The sequence below is a fragment of the Geotrypetes seraphini genome, chromosome 13 (genome assembly GCF_902459505.1).
Source record: "Geotrypetes seraphini chromosome 13, aGeoSer1.1, whole genome shotgun sequence".
Classification (NCBI taxonomy): domain Eukaryota; kingdom Metazoa; phylum Chordata; class Amphibia; order Gymnophiona; family Dermophiidae; genus Geotrypetes; species Geotrypetes seraphini.
Window position 1 is genome coordinate 64,774,650 of NC_047096.1, and position 21,121 is coordinate 64,795,770.

The 21,121-nt window shown below is 44.8% G+C and overlaps 2 protein-coding genes across 5 annotated transcripts in view; one reads left to right on the plus strand and one right to left on the minus strand.

The window, feature by feature from the left end:
• Positions 1–21,121, minus strand: part of LRRC3C (leucine rich repeat containing 3C) — a 214,515-nt gene that overhangs the window by 38,703 nt on the left and 154,691 nt on the right. The window contains exon 1 of one of the 3 annotated variants that reach the window (XM_033918490.1): positions 9,171–9,269. The exons of the other annotated variants lie outside the window; for them this stretch is intronic. The gene's annotated coding sequence lies outside the window, so the exon portion shown is untranslated. Of the gene's footprint in view, positions 1–9,170; positions 9,270–21,121 lie in introns of those variants that run through there. 3 annotated transcript variants of the gene reach the window in all.
• Positions 9,389–21,121, plus strand: part of ORMDL3 (ORMDL sphingolipid biosynthesis regulator 3) — a 39,250-nt gene continuing 27,517 nt past the window's right edge. The window contains exon 1 of one of the 2 annotated variants that reach the window (XM_033918493.1): positions 9,389–9,513. The gene's annotated coding sequence lies outside the window, so the exon portion shown is untranslated. Of the gene's footprint in view, positions 9,514–12,589; positions 12,692–21,121 lie in introns of those variants that run through there. The other variant, XM_033918494.1, reaches the window with a different exon arrangement.

Genomic DNA, 21,121 nt, shown 5'->3' on the forward strand with positions numbered 1-21,121 from the left:
CTCCTTCTGTAAACACTGCACCCTCTCCCGGCACGACCCTCTTTGTAAACCGCTTCAAACTTATAGTATAGCGGTATATAAGAAATAAAATTATTATGATTATTATTATTATTACATGCATTTTATACCATGTCTGTGGGGATGCAGGACTTGAGGGACTCCCAAACTAAGTGCAACCAACTCTATTCAGACATGGATGGACAGACAGACAGAAAGTACAAATCTATAAGTTACTTTCCCACTGATGCTGCCTACAATGGGCAATAAGAGAAAGATGGTAACCACAATAGGGCACAAGGAAGATTCAAAAATATACTGAAATAGGTTGAAATCCCCCAAATAACATGAATAGTAAATGAAACTGTTATCTATTTAAAATGTTTAATGGGCATTCAATATAGGCTCAAAGTGGTGTACATTTTTTAAAAATTGCTAGAAGTACAATTACATCATGCATGTTCAGAACCTATTACTACGCCATGGGGGAGGGGGGTGCTACAGAAGGAGAGGCGCCAACTGCCTACAGGATGTGCCTCTCACCACAAGAGGCACGTCCTGTAAGCAGTCAGCCAGCGCCAGTGCCTCTCCTCCTTGCCGGCATCTCGCGGCACACCCAGATAGGTAGTCAAATACAGCACAAGGTAACTTCACATGGACTTAGCTGTGCAGGAAATGTGAATCTCCTCATACACCCACCATTGGGTAGGCCAGCTATGCTATAAACTTTATAAAACACATTATTATATTTTCTTATAAAGCACATATTTTAACTGAACTCTGACATCCTCAGCCTTTCCATTCACAAAAATAGAAGGAAGAAAAGTTCCCATTTCCTGCTGTCTCATGTCCCCAGCCTATACAATATTTTTTTTCTGCAGACCCTTCAAAAGTCTGACCAAATCCTCGTTTCACTTGCATTATAAAGTACTGAGGATGCCATCTCTCCCCAATCCCAGGTCCTAAAGTCTAAGACAGTAGTGCAAACTAATGCTGCCAGATTCAGGAAAAAAAATTTCGATTCAATTCAGCCTATTGAATTGGTTTTTCAATTCGATTTTCCTGCCCAGTTGGGTGATTTTTTTCAAAACTCCTGGTGGGTTTTATAGCTTTTTCACCCCCTTTGGCTTCTCCTAACCACACTGGCGCTGTGGTGTAAATAAAATAAAGAAACAAAAAGGACTTTTCCTCTCTCTGTTAAATCCTAGCTCACGTTTGCAGTCCAACACCAGCTCTGGCAGGATACACATTTCAAATCTGACATATTATAATCACAAAACAGAAAATAAAATTAATTTTTCTACCTTTTGTTGTCTGGTTATATTTCAAATCTTGTTGGTCCAAGGCTCTGGTTTTCTTCTGATAACTTGCTTGCCAGGGTCTCCTTCTTTCTTCTTTCTGCGTGCTAACCATCCATCTGCCAACTCTGTCCTCCCTTTCCATTTCCCTCCCCTCCCCAGGAAGTCTGGTATCTTTCCTTTTTTTCATCTCCCTCCACAGATCCACCTTTTCTTAACTACCCTTTCATCCGGCATCTCTTCCTCCTTCCCCACCACCCCAGAGTCCACCATCTCTCCCTTTCTTTTCCCAATTACCCTCCTATCCAGTATCTCTATCCCTCCTCCACACCCTCCTTTGTGTCCAATTTCTCTCCCTTTCTGTTCCTTCCCTCCCTAAATCCCATGGTCCATCATCTCTCTTCCTTTCCTCTATTTTCAGATGCATTATTTCTTCCTCCCCCCCCCAAAGTTTGGCATATGCACGTCTCTTTGAACACCCCCTTCCCTCCGTGTACTTCTAAACCAGGGTCCCCCCCAAAGGCCTGTCCCCCCTTAAAGGTCTGCCTGTCCCCCCTTGAAGGCCTGCACCCCCCCTTGAAGGCCTGTCCCCCCCTTGAAGGCCTGCACCCCCTTGAAGGTCTGCACCCCCCCCGAAGTCCTGCACCCCCCCGAAGGCCTGTCCCCCACTTGTAGACCTGTCCCCCCTTGAAGGCCTGCCTGCCCCTCCTTGAAGGCCTGTCCCTCCCCCTTGAAGGTCTGCACCCCCCCCCGAAGGCCTGTCCCCCCCCTTGAAGGCCTGTCCCCCCTTGAAGGCCTGCCTGCCTGTCACCCCCCTCCCCCTTGAAAGCCTACCTGCCTGCCCACCCGCCCCACCCTGAAGGACCGCTCGGCCTCCCCGCACCACCTATGAAGCAGCACTACCTATGCTCCCAGCCTTGCCGTTCAGTCCCCCCCACCCCCCCCGAAGGACCGCTCGCCCCACTGACCTTCCTGCACCACCTATGAAGCAGCCGCAGCAGGATCGCGACGTCAGCTATCCCTGCGCTGCTTAGGCGCTGCTTCCTGCGCCGCGGTCCCGCCCCTCCTCTGACGTCAGAGGAGGGGCGGGACCGCGGCGCAGGAAGCAGCGCCCAAGCAGCTCAGGGATCGCTGACGTCGCGAACCTGCTGCGGGCTGCTTCACAGGTGGTGCAGGAAGGTCAGTGGGGCGAGCGATCCTTCGGGGGTGGGAGGGGGGACTGAACGGCAAGGCCGGGAGAACCCCCTCAGGGCTGGCACCCGGGGCAGACCGCCCCCCCCCCCCCCCCCCCCCTTGGTACGCCACTGCAAGGCCGTCAAAAAGAGCTTAAGGGGCTGATTTTATATGGGATGCCTAACTTAATTGGCAAAATGCTCTTAACAGTCTCAATAATCAATTTTTAAAAAGTTTGAGCGATAGGTGCCTATCCAATTCTATAAAAGACAGGCACTTATCGCAATGCGCTTAATGGCACCCAACACCTAGATGGACATTTCTATGGGCGGAGCGTGATTATGGTGCCCGCTAAGCGCCATTCTCCAAAAACTTAGGTGCCTGAAATGTAGGCTTTGCCAATCCTGGCCTACATTTTGGGCGCCTAAGTTTTTACATAGGTGCCACTAGCCGCGATTGACACACGACCGGCACTTTTTTAATAGGTGCTGGCTGATTTGGGCGCCATTTATAGAATCAGCCCCTTAATTTATAGACTTTAGATATGTTGGTTGGGGATGATAGAGAGGACAGCACCGTGTGCCACTAACAATACCTAATAGTCAGATTATTGGTGGAGTCTCGGTAAAGGGACCAAAAAAAAAATCAGCATTCATATAGTAAGAGATCATTTAGAGCAGTTGGGATTATTCTATCTTCCATCTGCTTCTCTTCTGGACTGGGAGGTCACATCATACTGTGGTTTATTTATTTTCTTCATGGTCGGTTCTTCCATCAATCTACTGGTTCATCTCAGTGCCCTCAACATACACGATTGTGTATGTGCCACAGGGGTCCATTCTAGAATCCTTGGTCTTTAAATCTTTCTCTCCCCACTAGCCAAATTGGAATCTGTTTGAAACCTGCTTCCTTTTCCCCATTACAGCTTAAGCGAAAGGTAGAAGGCTGTATCTTGCTCCCCTCAACTTAATACCTTTTTAAAGAAAATTACCAGTATACCGCACATAGACTGGGGTGTTACTAAAAGATTACCTAGGCAGTGTGTCTTTAGAGCCTCTTCAACATGATGAACTTTCTCGTCTGATCTATGTAAGGAGATCTTCAAAGCTCTTAAGTCCTGGATAGAAACTCTAGCCTGCTGCTGGATTTGGTTTCTCTGGGAGATGCTATGAGTTTGGTTCGTGTTGTGGTTGTGCCCTCTGCTGTCCACTCTTATGGGTTTAGAAATTCAACATGTTTTTATCAGAAAGGAAAAACTACACCGCTCTTTCTTTTTCTGTGCAGTGGGCAAAGATGAATTAGCAGCTGCTGTTAGGTAATATATGGCTTAACATTTTAAAAGGGTTCAGACTCTTCTGGATGATTATTGTTGATTGCACACCATTTGATCTATTTTTTAGCTTGTACTCCCAATCCGTCGCCTGTTGTACTTTTGTTTGGGAGGGGGAATTAAGATGTTATGGGGTGATTTCTGTACCAATCTGATGTATTATTTAAAAGCTTAATAAAGATATTTCTGATAAAAAAAGAAGAAAGCGTGAAGAGAGTGACCTTTTTGAAAGAGCATCCATCACTATGAATATCAGCTAATGCAGGCAACATTGTACTGTCTGTGTTCAAAACTCACTTGGTTACATTAAAAAAAGATATCGTGAGCAGCAGCAGACTGACCACAAGCAAAGCCATATCAGTAAGTGCAGACCTTTTAGTCCAAAAGCGTGTAAACATAACAAAACTCATTTTAGGTTTACTGGAAGACTAGAAAAGGGTGGATGTGGTCCCTCTACACAAAAATGGAAGTAAGGAAGACGTAGGGAATTACAGGCTGGTAAGTATGACTTCTGTGGTAAGCAAATTAATGGAAACGTTTTTAAAACAGAGAATGGTGAAGTTTCTGGAATCCGGTGGATTACAGGACCACAGGCAAAATGGATTCCTAGAGGTAGGTCTTGTCAGACAAATCTGATCAATTTCTTTGACTGGATGACCAGAGAATTGGATATAGGGAGTGTATTTAGATTTTAGCAAAGCCTTTGAGTGTTCCTCACAGATGTCTAATAAATAAACTGAGTGCCCTCAGGATGAGCCCCAAAGTGATGGGCTGAGTCAGAAACTGGTTGAGTGGAAGACGACAGAGGGTAGTGGTCAATGGAGATCGCTCTGAGGAAAGGGATGTTACCAGGGGTGTGCCTCAAAGTTCTTGATATAGCTTTCAATCCTTAACACACTCCTCTGCCCTACAACCCAGCCCGCTGATTCACCGTTCCTCTTAACTGTAGCCATGACATCCTGTTTGTCTGTCTTGCCTGTCTGGATTGTAAGCTCTTGCAAAGCAGGGACTGTTTTCTTACTCTTTGTGACTCTGTGCAGCGCTATGTGCATCTGGTAGCGCTATAGAAATATTTAATAGAAGTAGTAACCTGTTCTTTTTAAAAAAAATAAATTTTATTAATATCTAATAAAGCCCTAAGCCCTAAGCGTGCATGCGCACTCCCACCTGCGTGCTCCCATTTTCCGTGCGCTGTAGGGCACCACAGGTAGGAGTGCGCATGCGTGAGAATCCCCCAAGGTGGATGTCGGCCGCAGCTGTCGGCGGTTGAAGGCCCCGGAGGCTGTCGGCGGCTGCAGGCCACCGAGGCAGATGGCAGAGGGAAGGACAACAAGGGGCATGTTGGAACACAGAAGGGAGGAGGGTTGAATTTGGACAGGAAGGGAGGAAGAAGGGGTGCGTTGGCACAGGAAGGGAATGGAGAGACAGGACCTTGGTTTGTTAAGTATGAGTCTGACATAAGTCAAATGATCTTAACCCGGGGACTGCCTGTATTTGCGCTTAGATTCAAAAAGCAAGGAGGAATTTTTGTGATTCTTTAGGAAGGTGCATGATGTGCCTTACTTGGCTGTCGCTCTCACAGTGAATGGTGAGTTAGAATGCTTATGATCTCACAAGGAATGGATGACCTAAGAGGATGACAAGGAGCAGAAGCAAACACATTATGATTTAGTCTGTAAGTATAATTTTTAGGCTTGCTCCTCTCGCTCAATGAGGAACAAGTTAAAGGTTATAGAAGAACCATGCAATAGAATTTGTATCACGTTTTATGAATGTTCTCAACCGTACAGTCATTGAGCATTTTGCTCCTGAGAACACATTTCCAGATCTCTACCATGCTGACACCATTTTAGAATTAGAAAGATCAAACAGTGTAGACCATTTCCATATGTTGATAGTAAAAGAAAAAAATACAAGTTGACTTTTTATAATATTTAAGCAGGCAGTCAGCATCAGAGAAGACTAAAGCTTTTGGAGGTTTTTTTTTCCAGAGATTGCCTTTGAAATCAGTCAGGTAGGCTTTGTAGTGGGAGAGACAATTCTATTAGCTAAGCAAAAATAAAAGAAACACTATATAATAGTTTTCCTAAATCTAAATATTGTAACTTTTTATGATTTTCATGATTCTGAAAAATAAGTAATTTTTTAATAAAGTGTTCTGATCTCTTCATATTATGGCATAATTGTTGTGGCACATACCTTGAAGTAACATTTTTCTGAAGAAGTGATTGCACGCAAGTGTTTGGGATGCTGACAATTTTCTGTACTGTGTTTTACTGATTGAACAATCAAAATAGCAGGTTGTCTGTTTTAAGTGTACTGTTACCTGTTCTTTTTAACATTTTTATAAGTGATATTGCTGAAGGGCTGTCAGGTAAGATTTGCCTCTTTGTGGATGACACCAAAATCTGAAATAGACACCCCGGATGGTGTGAATAACATGAAGAAAGACCTAGCAAAGCATGAAGAATGGTCTGAAATTTGGCAGCTAAAATTTAATGCTAAGAAATGCAAGGTCATGCATTTGGGCTGCAAAAACACAAAGGAACGGTACAGTTTAGGGGGTAAGAACTTATGTGCACGACAGAAGAGCAGGACTTGGGTGTGATTGTTTGTGATGATCTTAAGGTGGGCAAACTGGTTGAAAAGGTGACGGCGAAAGCTGGAAGGATGCTAGGTTGCATGGGGAGAGGTATGGCCAGAAGGAAAAAGGAGGTATTGATGCCCCTGTATAAGACTCTGGTGAGACCTCATTTAGAATATTGTGTACAATTCTGGAGACCACACCTTCAAAAAGATATAAAAAGGATGGAGTCAGTCCAGAGGAAGACTGCTAAAATGGAGCATGGTCTTCGTCATAAGGTGTATGGGGACAGACTTAAAGATCTCACTATGTATACTTTGGAGGAAAGGCAGGAGAGTGGAGATATGATAGAGACATTTAAATATCTATGTGCCATAAATGCACGAGTCGAGCCTCTTTCATTTAAAAGGAAGCTCTGGAATGAGAGGGCATAGGATGAAGTTAAGAGGTGACAGGCTCAGGAGTAATCTAAGGAAACGCTTTTTTTACAGAAAGGGTGGTAGATGCATGGAAGTGTCTCCCAGAAGAGGTGGTGGAGACACAGATTGAGACTATGTCCGAATTCAAGAAAGCATGGGATAGGCACTGCGGATGAGTAAACTGGATGGGCCATTTGGCCTTTATCAAACATCAGGTTTCCTCAGCAGGCTCTTGCTCCTCTGCAGACTGCACCAAAACCTCATTTTCCTCTGTGTCCAATGCCTCTTAGGAAAGCCCTCCTGGGACAGAATCATGGAAACTCCTGCATTTTTCAAAGAAAAGGCCTTATCATTGCCAAAGTAAACTTGGGGAAAGCCATCTGAAGCTGCTTTATGACATCTAGCCATTGCAGCTCCTTGGGCATACAGGCTCCTTAGGCTGCTCCAGCTAAATTTGAGCCCACTGCCATCTCTATCACTCCTGTCATGGACTGGTGTGGGTTTGACCACCAAAACTCTGCACCTTGACTGCATTCTATGGAATAGCCACCCAGCACTTGCTCCTTTTATTCCCTGGTGCCTATATGAACAGCATCAGGACTTCTCATGGCTCTTCCTCAGCTCACACACACCTCTTCTCCCTAGGCTAGAGCCAACCATGCAAAGACTGACAGGCTGTCAGACTCCACAGTAAGGAGCTCCCCTTACACAGCTATTTCTTTTTCTTTGGTCTGTTGCCAGCTGCCCCAAAGTGCGCCCTAAATGTTTTCCCCTCATAACCCAAGGAAGAAAACTGACACACCCAGCACGCATCATCTTTCACACTGGCTCCTCTGTGCAAGCAAGAATATTAGATGGGAAGCACTTGGCTGACTGGGTGTAACACCCCTAATGCAGAGTTGAGGCACCGAGCCCCTGCTCTCAAACAACTCTTATTCCTCTTTATTTCTTAGTTTTAAAGCTGCTCTGGTACTGCACTAAGGGCTCAGGGCTCAGCTTCAAGTTTCAAGTTTATTAGGATTTTATATACCGCCTATCAAGGTTATCTAAGCGGTTTTTACAATCAGGTACTCAAGCATTTTCCCTCTCTGTCCCGGTGGGCTCACAATCTATCTAATGTACCTGGGGCTATGGAGGATTAAGTGACTTGCCCAGGGTCACAAGGAGCAGCACGGGGTTTGAACCCACAACCCCAGGGTGCTGAGGCCGTAGATCCAACCACTGCGCCACACACTCCTCCACACTTCCTACCTGCCCCCCCCCCCCCCGAACTATCAAGCCTACCTGGACTAGTCAAGACTGAGTAAGTTTAGCCATGGCTACTAGCTACTGGTGACTGAGAAATACTAATTAGCTCTGGTCTGCACAGAAGTTATTGGATCAAAAGTCAATAGTTCTCAGTCTTCATCTGTGGGTAGGAATACAGCAAAGACTTCCTATGCACCACATCCTAAGTTTAATAATGTATGGCTACACATAACTAGTTTCTCAAAAGTTCAAATAGCTGCATTAACGTTAGTTGAGAAGTACTTTCGACTGCAAAGGCCTAAAAAAGTTTGGGAACTCCAGATTCTGCTTTCCTAGCTGCGAGGGCTGTCCCGATTTTCCTTATGGAATATTGTTCTCTCCCCTCCTCCCCTCCACGTGGGACACTGCACTGTTCACAGATGAGCTCTTTAACTCTAGAATCTTTATTGCAGAGATTCAAGGTTTCAAGGTTTATTCAATATTTGATTAATCGCCTATCGTAACTACTAAGCGATTTACATTTACAGAAAATACATAATAAAAAATTAACAATAATATAATAAACTATTAAAATCAATTTAAAACAAACTAGACAAATTTGGACAGGAAACATTGGGAAAGAGGGGGAAGAAATTCAATTTATAATAGGAAAGGAGGGATAAGTAAGGGTAAATACACAGAATGGATGGGAAAACAAAATAAATATATAGCTGACTGAAGTAAAAGGAAGTTATACAGAGTAATTAGCAATTCAATTAAGGATTAAAAGCGTCTATAAAAAGAAAACTCTTAAGTTGGCTTTTGAATTTGTCGAGGTTTTTCTCCTCCCTTAAATAAAGTGGGAGAGAATTCCATGTTTGTGGTGCTGTGACTGAGAAAATATACTGTCTTCTGGTATTTATGATTTTGAGAGAGGGAACAACTAATAAAAGATAGATGAATCCTTCATTTCTGCCATCAAATCTATGAGGGGGAAGAGCAGGGATTAGGAAAGGTCCCAGTGGCTCTAATCCTGGAGAAAAGTAGCATCCAGCAGGATGTGATCGGGATTGTTGGCGTTCTCCAAAGACGCCATCATACATCGCCACCTTCCATCAGCCCCGCTATCACCTATCAATCACCTCCTGTGTGCCGTCAATGCAGCACTCCTTCCCGTCAACGTCTTTAGGTAATTCTCATGCGGGGCTAAGGTACGGAGTCTAGTCTTAGAGGCTTTTTTTTACCCAGGGCACCTTCAGAACGGCGGCACCGCTCCAAACTACAGTTCCCGGCAGGCTGCTGGCGGGCGCGGAATTAAGCCGTCACGGCGCCAGTGCGCTGGCGAAGTTGCTGCGCTGTCAGCTGAGAGAACGAAAACAAATCGGGGGAGGGGGGGGCAGAGAGAGAGGGGACGGGGAAACCCAGGGCTAATACTGGAGACCGGGACGGTCAGAGCGTGCAGCTGCTTCCCTCCCCCCTCTGCCGGTAAGTAGAGATCAGCCAGACAGGCGTCCAGTGCACATGTATGCACACACACACACACACATGGCATGGCATGGTATGGCGTATGTTGGCACTTGGAAAGACAAAGTAAGAATCGACCAGCCAAAGATCGCTTTTATGCTGCTTTTACGCTTATTACCACAATCACCAAAGCAGCCCGTCTAATGTTTGCAAATACATCTTTCATTCATTTTAAGAAGATTAGTCAGAAATGCCACCACCAGCCATATTTTACGTGTGAATAGCTGTCATTGTCGGCTTATAATCATCATCCGATCTGCCTTTTTTCATTTATAATAAATATTAGTAATTTTTAATAATTTTTAAATCATATTTTTAAGGTTTTAATAAAAAAAAATGCTTGTGCTGTTAGTTACAATTACTTCATGAATAAGGAAAAGAATCACTTAGCTTAAAGCCGTTGGCTTTGGGCTTGCACTTTTAGTGAATTTCTCTTCTTAGTGCTGGGAAGGGACTGGCCAACACGTTTCACCCTTAGGCTTTATCAAGATCAGCCCCCTCTTCAAATCACTGCAGACCATCCCGACTCATAAAACTTTGGAATCAAAGATATGGCTGGTGGTGGCGTTTCTGACTAATCTGCTTAAAATGAATGAAAGAGGTATTTGCAAACATTAGAAGGGCAGCTTTGGTAATTGTGGCACTTGAAAACATGCATCCATGTCCAGATGGACGCACACACAGTGACCAATCACCTCTTGTGGACTGGTGCCCTGTGTGCACAGCCTCCGGTTATTTCTGAGATTGTTGTCCCTGGCAGAATCAGGATTTGGCGTTTGCTACCGAAGTGGGACTATAGTGAGAGAGGACCGTGCAGTCCTACTACTACTTTCCCACTTATATCATCCACACGCACGGGTGCAAAGACTGCAACAGATCTGTACATGTCGACATAGGTGTTACATTGGCTCGTAGGTTGGAGCTCTGTCTGGCCTGAAACCCCACAACCAGCATCTTCACAATGAATAAGTGTGAAATTAATTTGCATATAGTGGGTATACAATGTATGGAAATATTTCAAACGTATTCATTGTGGATATCCTAAACACTCAGCTTGTCGTGGGATCTCTAGGATATGTTTGAGAAAGCCTGGGCTATTTACTTGCAGTTTTCTAACTAACTCATAGCTGAGACAAAGTACTATATAGTACTATATAGACATCAGAGGACCTGTTGCATATTGCTTCTAGTGTCTGTATTCTGAGATTCCAGATGGTATAGGGTGGAGTTTGTGAACTGAAGCAAAGAGGCACAACACAGCCCTGCCTGCTGCCCCAAAATATATTCAGTTGTATTCACTTGTAAATACATTTACAAGCGTGCACTATATTTATACAAGTATTTACAAGTGAATACAACACTTGTAAATACTTTATAAATACAGTACATGCTTATAGATGTATTCACAAAGGGAAGTGGTGATGAGGTTGCTGGGAGCACTCCCTGGTACATCCCAGTGAAGATATTTTTTTCTCCAGAGGAAGGGAAGCAGCTGAATTCCATAACAGAAGTCTGCAAGCATTTTAATTGGATTACTATGGGAAGTTTTAGGTATCAGGTGTAAGTCATAATGATAACCTAGTCTAGATCACAAATAAATGCAGTCTGTGAAGAGACCACACATAAGAATATGAATCATGAAGGAGAAATTGCAGAGCTGCCAAGTTACCATTTCAGGAGCGAGACATTTTGGCCAGTCTTGGTTTTAAACTTACATCTCAAAGCAGAACAGTATTTGTAGTCCATGATTTTATCCTATGAAATCAGTACTGCAGATCCCATAATGCACCAAGTTGAAGTTGATAGACATCCAGGCCTGGCCAAAAAAAGCCTCACTTCTGGAATGGGTAACTTGGCAGTCTGAAATTGAGGGGTTTCCTGGAGTCATAATAGACATTTCATTCCTGAAATGAGATGATTATCTCTGAATGAGTCTCCATTTTCCTATTACTCCGTCTAAATAGACTGTATGAATGCCAATAATTCTAATTTCCCCATTGCATCCCTTAAGAAAACCAAGATTACATGCCCCAGCATGTTCTGGGTAAACCCAGGACTGGATCAATTCTATCCTGCAAATCTGGATCTAGTTGGTAGCCTTAGAGTGAGTGTGTGTATATGTGCCTGTCCTGTGGTAAGGCAACTTGTGAGTTTGCATGAGGGAGCATGTCCTGTGCTTTGGTGGGGTAGTGTGTGTGTGTGTGAGAGAGAAGCTGTACTCTTCTTTTGGTGTATCTGATCCATGTTTTCATGTCTGAAATACGTACTAGAGGATCTGCTGTGTCTTCCCTTCATGTAGCATAAGTAGAGCAGTCTTGCTGATAGTCTTGCAAGATAGTGCTAACTATCTTGTTTGAATAGCTTCTGCTCCCTGTACTTTGATCTGTGGGTTCTGCATTTCAGCACATTTTAGCATTCATATCTCTGCATGCAAGATAACTTGAGCTAGCACTGAAAAGGTACGAGCTAAATCAAAATAAAGTTATATTGGGTAGCTATTTGCACCATGTCCCTGTTCCCTCTGCCCTTTCCTGGTTTTGCTGGAAATATATTTGTCCCAAACGCTATCTGTCCAACCAATTAAATATCTTTTTTTTTTTTTTTTTTGAGCCTGGTCTATAATTTTGGCACTGCGTAAAGAAAGTCCAAATGGTATTGCCTGGGACTGTAAGGATGGGAGGTCCTGGACAGGAACAGTGGGGTCTGGGAGTTGGAGAGCAGAGAGCATGCTGTGATAACACATACTTTGAATTGTTGGAGTTTTGGATGGAGTATGGGGGAATGGGAGGGGTTTAAACTTTGGACCTTGGCCTCGGTTGATTGGTTGAAACCAAATGGCACCCACTGGAACAGAGGGCACAAGCTTAATTGCCAAGCCAACCGGATGCATTTAGCAGAAGTCTGACTGCAGCATTTGGAATGGGAGACCGCATATGTGTGTGTGAGATACACTGTCAAAGTTATGTGTGTGGTGAGGGAGGAGGATCTCAAAGGATCTAACAGGAGGGAGGAGGATCTAACAGGAGGTGCTGCAATGTAGAAATGAAGTGCAGGAGCTGAGTTGTGTATGGGTGTCGGTACTAGAATAGCAGGGGTGCTGCAGTGCAGAAACGAACTACAGTAGCAGAGATGTGTGGGTGTAAGTACTGGAGTAGTAGGAGGTGCTGCAGGGCAGGAGCGAGGTGTAGATGTCCGTGGAATAGCAGGGGTGCATCAGAGCTGTGCGTACAGTGTCTCAGTGCTTAAATAGCAGTGGTGAGGTATGTTAATGGGCTTCTTTTGGTCTGGGCCAGGATCAGTACCAAGGGCTGAGGATGGTCTTGTTTTAGTGCTCTAGCTGTGACAAAAAACTGATACAGTGTTTTGTGAGGAGGGGGGGGGAATGTTAATGTTCTGTCATTAGACATTTTGGGGGAAGCAGTGTGTGAATCATGGTCAAAATGGGAGGGTGAAACTACCGTACTATTTAACCCTGTATTTGGCATTGCTGCTCAGAAGAAACGTGGTTTTTTTTTTACGGCTGTTATGGGAGATCTGCAGTTCTCCAAATGCCTGTTTACTTGGCACTGTTGCTCTCGTTCAGCATCAAGTTACATAAAGCAGCCATTTCACCATCTGCCAATTAAAGGGTTAAACCTGCACACTGTGGGTTCTGTGATCTGGTGTGATGATATGCCCTTGATATGTAATTAAGCAAGATCTCTGCTGACTCGGAGAGGAGGGCTCTTTCTGGGTAGTCTAAATAACTGGGCAATAGTGCATCAAACTGTTTTCTGAAGGGGGGAGGGAGGGGGATAGGAAGAGAAGAAGTACAGGGTTTAGAATGGCGTAACACTGCTGGCAGGCAGCCGGCAGCCTGAGAGTCAGCTGCATCTCTCTCTGCCACAAAAGCATGCTTTCCTTCCTGTGTGTCTCTACTTCTACAAGTGGAAACAGCTGTCTGGGACTCCAAAGAATCTTGGCAGAGATTCTTATAGGAAAAGGGAAGTAACACTACAGTATTTCTGAATGAGCAGAGGAGGACTGCCAAAGAAGGTGCCCTTCCTGCAGATTCATGATTAGCCTATTGGTTACAGCAGAAAACAGGAAACTAGGATTCAAATCCAGTTCCTCACACTGCACTCCATGTGACCAAGGATGCCCTTTTTAGGGTTGTCCCCCCCAAAAAAAAAGTTGCAAAAACTATGCAAATTGAAGTTTTCCCCATGAATTGGATTGTGCTTGATCAGAAAATAATTTTTTAAAAAAATGTAAAGCCCATCCTGGGGTCCCTCAAAGCCACTGATTACTTAAAGCGCAGTTTTTCTTAAAATTTGCTATTATTTTTGCTTACTGGAACAAACTTCTTGGTATTATAGCTATAACTTTTATGTTTTCACACTCTCATAGAAACATAGAAAGATGACGGCAGAAAAGGGCCAAGGCCCATCAAGTCTGCCCACTCTATAGACCCTCCCCTTAATATTAGCCAATGTTCTACCCTGATCCACTTAGGGATCCCACATGGGCGTCCCATTTATTCTTAAAATCTGGCACGCTGCTGGCCTCGATTACCTGTACTGGAAGCTTGTTCCATTGATCAATCACTCGCTCCGTGAAGAAATACTTCCTGGTGTCGCCGTGAAATTTTCCGCCCTTGAGTTTGAGCGGGTGCCCCCTTGTGGTTGAGGGGCCTCTGAGAAGGAAAATGTTATCTTCCACTTCTATACGTCCGGTGATGTATTTAAATGTCTCAATCATGTCTCCCCTCTCCCTGCGTTCCTCGAGAGTGTAGAGCTGCAAACTGTTTAGTCTTGCTTCGTACGAGAGACCTTTAAGCCCTGAGACCATTCTGGTGGCCATCCTTTGGACCGACTCGACCCTCTGCATGTCCTTGCGATAATGTGGATTCCAGAATTGCACGCAGTATTCCAGATGAGGTCTCACCATGGTCCTGTATAATGGCATTATGACTGCAGGCTTTCTGCTGACGAAACTTCTACGGATGCAACCCAGCATCTGTCTTGCCCTTGATGAAGCCTTCTCCACCTGATTGGCAGATTTCATGTCTGCGCTGATGATTACTCCTAAATCTCGTTCTGCTGAAGTCCTGGTCAAGGTCTCCCCGTTCAAGGTATAAGTTCTGCACGGGTTTCTGCTACCCAGGTGCATGACCTTACACTTTCCAGCATTGAAGCCCAGCTGCCAGGTTGAGGACCAGCTTTCCAATGTACGTAGGTCCTGCGCCATACTATCTTGTAGCTTGCCCTCGCTTACCATATTACATAGTTTGGCGTCGTCGGCGAATAATGTTACTTTACCATGAAGCCCTTGAGTCAGATCTCCTATGAATATGTTGAAGAGGAGTGGACCCAAGACCGAGCCCTGCGGCACCCCGCTGGTCACTTCCGATGTCTCAGAGAAAGTACCGTTAACCATCACCCTTTGAAGTCTGCCACTCAGCCAATCATTGACCCATGCCGTCAGAGTCTCTCCTAACCCCCTCTCAACAATGATACATTGATAAAAAGACATTCTAGGGTTATTTCCCCATACCTGTGTGCTGCTGCAGAAGGAATCCACTCCAGATTTTTCACTCTGTCTCTGTTGTACTTCACTGGGCTCTCTAGCTCCACCGTCAGTTCTTTATTTCTGCACACGTGCCTGCAGGAGCGTTTGTTCTGCTTTCCCTGTTATTAAGAAAGTGTATTTGCCTGCCTTTCAAAGTTAGACAAGTTCCTGCTGAACCAGAATGTACGCAGGTAAGGCTAGTCTCAGTTAGGACACTGGTCTTTGACCTAAGGGCTGCCGTGTAAGCAGACTACTGGGCATGATGGACCACTGGTCTGACCCAGCAGCAGCAATTCTTATGTTCTTAGGTTCCAGGACATAGAATCACTTGTTGAAGAAACTGGACATGTGCAGAGTTCTTCTGCGTTATCAGGAGGTCACCAATGAGTTTTGTCTCTTTGACCATTTGTTTGTGCTGACTCATTCAGTTAAGTGGGGTGCTCCTGCTTCCAAGGGCACGATTTTCTAATGGATCTGTAGGGCCCTATCGTCAACCTATATTCTTTTAGGGAAACAGTCTCCTGTGTCTGTCAAGGTGCATTTTACCAGGAGTGTGGCTTCTTCATGGGCTGAAACTAGATCTGTCTCTCCTGAGGAGATTTGCAGAGCAGCAACGTGGTCTTCTCGTCACACATTTGCCGTGTTCTACCCAGTGGACATGGCGGCAAGGCAGGACTCCATCTTCGGGTCCTTGGTCTTAAGCGTTGGCGCAGCAAGCCCACCCTAGCTTTTTTGGGTGGCTTCCTAGCTTTTTAGAATGTCTCACTTAGTGCACTGGAAAAAGAGATTATGTACTTACCCTGGTAAGCTCTTTTCCAGTAGATAGGTAAGACATTCTAGATTCTCGCCCTGTCTTTACTTCGGCTGCTTACAGTTTTCAGTCTGTTTATGTTTCTCCAAGATGATTCTTGGATGCCTGTCAGCCCTTGGTGGCTGGGAAGAATTTGTATATATATTTGGGGAAGGGGAAAGTGATTGGAACTTGTATACCATCTCTTTGTAGTTTTACAACCACACTCAAAGCAGTTTACATACAGGTCCTTCAAGAATTTCTCTATCTGTCCCGGTGAATTCACAGTCTATCTAATGTACCTGGGGCAGTGGAGGATTAAGTGACTTGCCCAGGGTCACAGGGAGTAGTGCGGGGTTTGAACCCACATCCTCAGGGTGCTGAGGCTGTAATTCTAGCCACTACACTACACTCTCAATTTATTGGGGAGTAGTTTATGAGCTCCTTTGAAGCCAGTATAGGTGTTACTTTTGAGCAGAACAATTTGTTTAAGCCTATTGCTAGAGGTGCCTCTACTTCACGTGTGTTGTGTGGCTCTACGTGCTTGGGTACTAACTGAAGGTGGAGTTAGAGAGCCCAGAGAAGTACAGCAGAGGAAGAGTGAAAAATCCAGAGTGGATTCCTTCTGCAGCAGACATGGCTATGGGAAAATAACCCTACTGTCTAGAACAGGGATCTCAAAGTCCCTCCTTGAGAGCTGCAATCCAGTCGGGTTTTCAGGATTCCCCCAATGAGATCTATGTGCATGCACTGCTTTCAATGCATATTCATTGGGGAAATCCTGAAAACCCGACTGGATTGCGGCCCTCAAGGAGGGACTTTGAGATCTCTGGTCTAGAATGTCTCACCTATCTCTGGAAAAGAGCTTACCAGGGTAAGTCCATAATCTCTTTTTTTATGTCAAGTTTGTTTTATTGAAAAATAACAATAAATCAGTACAGAAATAATGATACAGCATCTCTAATATACTTATTATATCAACTGGGGTCGGATTCCTTAGAACCCCACTGATACAGTGTTACAACCAGTGTTACTACAGCAGGTTTGTAATCTATCCCTAAAAACAGGCGTGATCCCGGAGGATTGGAAGATAGCTAATGTTACGCCTATCTTTAAAAAAGGATCGAGAGGTGACCCAGGGAACTATAGACCGGTAAGTCTGACTTCGGTTCCGGGGAAGATGGTGGAAGCGCTGATAAAAGACAGCATCGATAAGCATCTAGGAAAGAATAAACTGGTGAGAACAAGCCAACATGGCTTCTGTAAGGGAAGATTGTGCCTAACGAACTTATTGCACTTCTTCGAAGGAATTAACAAATAAATGGACAAAGGGGACCCCATTGACATCATATACTTGGATTTTCAAAAAGCCTTTGACAAGGTACCCCATGAACGACTACTACGGAAACTGAAGAACCATGGGGTGGAAGGAGACATACATAGATGGATCAAAAATTGGTTGGCGGGAAGAAAGCAGAGGGTAGAAGTGAAGGGCCACTACTATTCAGACTGGAGAAGTGGTAAGAGTGGAGTTCCACAGGGATCGGTGCTCAGGCTGCTGCTGTTCAATGTATTTATAAATGATCTAGAAACAGGGACAAAGTGTGAAGTTATAAAAATTGCAGATGACACCAAACTATTTAGTGGAGTTAGGACTAAAGAGGACTGCGAAGATTTACAAAGGGACCTGAACAAACTGGGAGAGTGGGCGAATAAATGGCAGATGAACTTTAACGTGGAGAAATGTAAAGTCTTGCATGTAGGAAACAGAAACCCGATGTACAGCTATACGATGGGAGGGCTGGTAATGGGTGAAAGTAGCCTAGAGAGGGACTTAGGGGTACTGGTGGACAAAATAATGAAGCCATTGGCACAATGCACAGCAGCCTCTAAGAAGGCGAATAATCAAGAAGGCTAGGTATAATCAAGAAAGGTATTACAACCAGAACGAAGGAAGTTATCCTGCCGTTGTATCGGGCGATGGTGCGCCCGCATCTGGAGTACTGCATCCAATATTGGTCGCCGTACCTTAAGAAAGATATGGCAATACTCAAGAGGGTACAGAAAAGAGCGACGAGATTGATAAAAGGTATGGAAAACCTTTCATATGCTGAAAGACTAGAGAAACTGGGGCTCTTTTCCCTAGAGAAACGGAGGCTTAGAGGGGACATGATAGAGACTTACAAGATCATGAAGAGCATAGAGAAAGTGGAGAGGGACAGATTCTTCAAACTTTCGAATACTACAAAAACGAGAGGGCATTTGGAAAAGTTAAGAGGGGACAGATTCAGAACCAATGCTAGGAAGTTCTACTTCACCCAAAGGGTGGTGGACACCTGGAACGCGCTTTCAGAGGGTGTGATAGGTCAGAGTACGATATTGGGGTTCAAGAAGGAATTAGATGATTTCCTGAAAGAAAAGGGGATAGAGGGGTATAGATAGAGGATTACTATACAGGTCCTTGACCTGATGGGCCACCACGTGAGCGGACTGCTGGGCGTGAGGGACCTTTGGTCTGACCCAGCAGAGGCACTGCTTATGTTCTTATGTTCATAAAACAATAGGTAAACATTCTCCTGTCATCAAGTAATGATAAAAAGACTTTATGCAAAAAATCTAGCAGTATTTTATTAAATTGACCTTTAATATTGGTGACGCATCAAAACTGTGGAGGACAATGGTGCACCGACAATCCTGACATTTGCATGCAAGACAAATGCATGCCGCCGCTTCTGCCGCTTTGAGGCATGCCCTTTTGTGCTCTAAGGGGGGAGAGAACCCTTCACTACACTTAGAAGTCCTCGTGCTCCCGTTGGGGTGTGTGTGGGGGTAACCCCCCCCCTCACACACACTACACTGAAAACTCCCGAAGACTGAGAACGGGAAGGAGAACGGGAGTTTTCAGTGTACTGGGGGGGTTCCCCCCTCAACGGGTGTGCGAGGATTTCCCCCCCCCCCAACGCCTCCCCTCAGAGTGTAAAACAGAAGCCCTCAAAGCAGCAGAAGCGATGGCACGCATTTCTCCTGCACTCAAATGTGGGCGTGGGATTGTTGGAGCGCCGTTGTCCTCTGCGCTTTTGACATACCTTAATATCTGCACTTTATTGTGGAAAATAACAGAAATTTAACTTACACTTCGCTAATAGCTAAACACGTCCACTTTGGTGTAGTCATATACCAATGATGTTACAATCACTCAAGCATTCAACGTCTTCTTGAGATAGGATAAAGCCTGTGATGCTGTTCAACTCCTTGTAGGCTTCATGCTACACTCATGGAAAAACTTCAGTTCACACAGTTTTTTCCAACTTTAGGTTTTTCTGGACAACCTTAGAAAAACCTTCAGCTGCACAATACCCCCATTCCCCCACCTTAGGGCAACTCATGGCCTTTTGCCCCTGTAGTCTCACTGCTCCTTCTGTACCTTACCTCCCATCATTGCTTTTTCCTCTCTCTACTCTCCCTCCCAGGTGACAGCATCTCTGCTTCCCCACCCTTCCATAAGGTGTCCAACCTTTCATCTGTTCTCTCCCCCATCACACATACACGTCCAGCATCTTCCTCCTACTGGACTTACTGTTATCACCACTCCCTTATCTTTATCCCAGCCAGAAGATACATCAGGTAACACAAAGCTGTTACCTCCTTCCCCCTTACAGGAAATGTACATCAGAGGGGATGGTAGTTCCTGAGCACAGGCTTCCAGTTGCAATAACCAAATATAGTTACATAATAAAGAAGACCTGTATGGTCCACCCAGTCTGTCCCTACACTCCTATGTGTCCTGTTTAAGATGTAAGGTTATTTAATTTTGCTTTGATTCCTTGCTCTTTCTATATATAGATCTTCTTTGTTTATCCCATGCATTTTTTTTTTATTTGGCCACTGGTTTTATCTCTACCACTTCCTCTATCCTCTCTGTGAAAGGAAAGAAGTGTACGATACATATTTTCAAAATCAAGAATGTTCTGTATTGCTGGGGTACATCTATGGAATAATTTACCTGGACATCTAAGATTGTATACGAATTGTACTAACTTTTGAAGCTTTTAAAAGATACAACTCTTTGTTGATGCCTATTTGTAATAAGGCTAATTTCATTCTAATTGCCTTGACATATTGTCACCATATAAGATGAGATATCAGAGAATGCTGGTCTTTTATGTTAATATGTTTTATAGTAAATTTTTTATGTGTGTCTGCTGCTGGGAACCGCTTAGATATTAAGCGGTCTATAAATGTTTTAAATAAATAAATAAGTCTACCACCTGCAACCTCAATTCATGACCTCCAGTTCTATGGCTTCCTCATCTCTGAATGTCTGTATCAAATTTCTCTGTCCCTCCTTTTCTATGGGATATATTCAGGCCTTCAAGTCTCTTCTCATACATCTTATAGTGCAGACTTCATGCAATTTTTGTCACCTTCCCCTGTACCACTTCAAGTCTTTTTACGTCTTTAAGAAGATATGGCCTCCAAATCTTGGCAAATAGACTAAAATCTGACTAAATGTTGAGTTCGGATTCAGCACCAAAACTGACCTGAAATCTGGGTTCTGGTTTTGGCTGAAAACGCTTGTGCATTTTCAGCAGAGCCTAAAACCATGACCCCCACCACCGCTTCAAGTCTGTTCCCTCAAGCTGGCCCCCCACTCCCCACCTATAGGTCCCCCCCCAGGCCTACCTTCTTAAAGCCCTGGTAGTCAAGTGACCTCTCTCCCTGTGCACACACTGACTCTCGCCCTATACATACTTCAGGCTCCAAGGGTCAAATTCTATAAATAGCGTCCTGATTATAGGCAGCGGTAGGCATCCTACTGCTGTCTAACTAGCCAATAGGGATGCATGTTTTTTGAAAAACACACCCCAAGGACGGTCACATACATTGTAGGCATTCTCTCGAGCCTAGGGAGGCGTGTAGGGCTGCCTAAGCTCACCCAAGGCTAGGCATGGGCGTGGTTCAGCCGGAAGTGGCCCTAGGCATCTCCCTAGGGCCCTGATAGGCGCCTGAAATGTAGGCCAGCAAAATGGTGATCTACCTTTCAAATAGACACAGCTGCTGAGCCTATCGTGGCAAGGGATACTCCTTACTGCGATCATTTTAGTGGCCGCAGCAGGGAACCTGTCCCCCCCTCCCCCCCGCAAAGACGACCAGCAGCAGGGATGCCCAGTCCCTCATGCCGGAACCCCCGAAGCCGACCCCCCTTTCCCTGAATGTCCATAGCAGAAA